This window comes from Lepisosteus platostomus, chromosome 5 (assembly GCF_059453375.1).
Source record: "Lepisosteus platostomus isolate fLepPlt1 chromosome 5, fLepPlt1.hap1, whole genome shotgun sequence".
NCBI lineage: Eukaryota > Metazoa > Chordata > Actinopteri > Semionotiformes > Lepisosteidae > Lepisosteus > Lepisosteus platostomus.
The window spans coordinates 8,874,677-8,876,119 of NC_142615.1; the positions used below are offsets into that span (position 1 = coordinate 8,874,677).

At 38.0% G+C, this 1,443-nt stretch overlaps 1 non-coding gene across 1 annotated transcript; it reads right to left on the reverse strand.

The window, feature by feature from the left end:
• Window positions 1–609: 609 nt before the first annotated feature.
• Window positions 610–681, reverse strand: trnam-cau (transfer RNA methionine (anticodon CAU)). The gene has a single exon. It is a non-coding gene; the product is annotated as a tRNA-Met (tRNA).
• Window positions 682–1,443: the final 762 nt, after the last annotated feature.

Sequence of the window (1,443 nt, forward strand, 5' to 3'; positions counted from 1 at the left end):
AATGGGAATGTGTCCCTGTGCAGCTGTTAAACAAAGGGCTGCTGGGTCAAACGCACTCAGGGACGTGCTTCAGATTGTGATGATGTAAACATAATCTCCGCTAAAAATTGAAGGGATTTGTTCGCAAACCCTCTTGAATGTTGCAGGAAATCTTCGTGTTTTACTCGTGTGCAACTACAACAAGTAAACAATTAAGTACCTAAGTCAATGTCCAAGAAACCATCCTCACGTGTGGAATTTTTCTTTAACTGGCTGTTGGGAGAATTCATTTATACACCCGTTGTATCCTTAGCAAAAATATTTTAAAATTAGAACACAGATTTGTTGGAGAACTTGACAATCCTTGACAATCATTATTAAATGAGCATTATACAAATGTGCGTTGATATTTTTAATATGTACCTTAATTGTAATGTATATATATAATTGCTTTGATATGGATGTTCATTTGAAGGAATTGAGGAAACTATGAAGGATCGCAGAACAACCAAAGATACATTTGGGCATCTGCTATTGGTAAAGATTAACGAATAAAGTAAGTGTGAAGCTTGCACACACACGAGAGAAAAAAATCAGTTTAAATTCACTTCATTATACTGACGGTGTGTATAGCAGAGGATGGTTTCGATCCATCGACCTCTGGGTTATGGGCCCAGCACGCTTCCGCTGCGCCACTCTGCTGACAGCTGTCATAGGGTGATTCAACACAACTGCTCTATCTTTGCTTTCTAAAAGTGCGCCCGAGATGAAAAGTCTAAACGGTAAACGCAGACGTCATTTTGAGCACTTGGTCTTTTATAGTACAAATATCACACGCTGCACTACATGGGCGTGTCTTCAAGATCGTTGAGAACCAAACCTTCTGCTTTCCCAAGCAACTGATTTTTCCTCCTTAATTCACAAATCTTCAATGAGAATCAGTGAAACGAAAACCAAACACATGTCCACACTCGCGTCCTAGTGTGAAAGAAAAATGATGGAAGCATTTGAGAAATAAGAAGAGTAGTCTGAACAGCTCCAGTCTATCAACTGCTCTACAAAGTGATCGCTACTTCCACACCCAGTTTATAACACTGAAAATGATTCAGGAAGCACAGCAAAGTTCTAAAAGCAGTGGTTGAAAAGCGTCTAGATACATAAAATGACAGTTTCTCAAAAGTAAAATCTTCAGCTTTTAAATATTGTCATCCACATATTTTCGTTTTTCTCTTTTTTACATAACACGCTTTCGAGAAATAGACTGTCTTGTAATGAAGGCTGCATTAGAAAATGTGTATCTAAATTAAAATCAGGTTTATGACTTCTGCGTTTTTCAGCTTTCTTAGCGCTTGGGTCTCGATTCAGATATTGCAATGAAAGCAACAGGGGAGTAAGTTTTCCTTTTCTAAATCAAAGGTGATCTGCTCACAAGGAAGTATAAAAACTTCAGCGTTTACTTTTTGA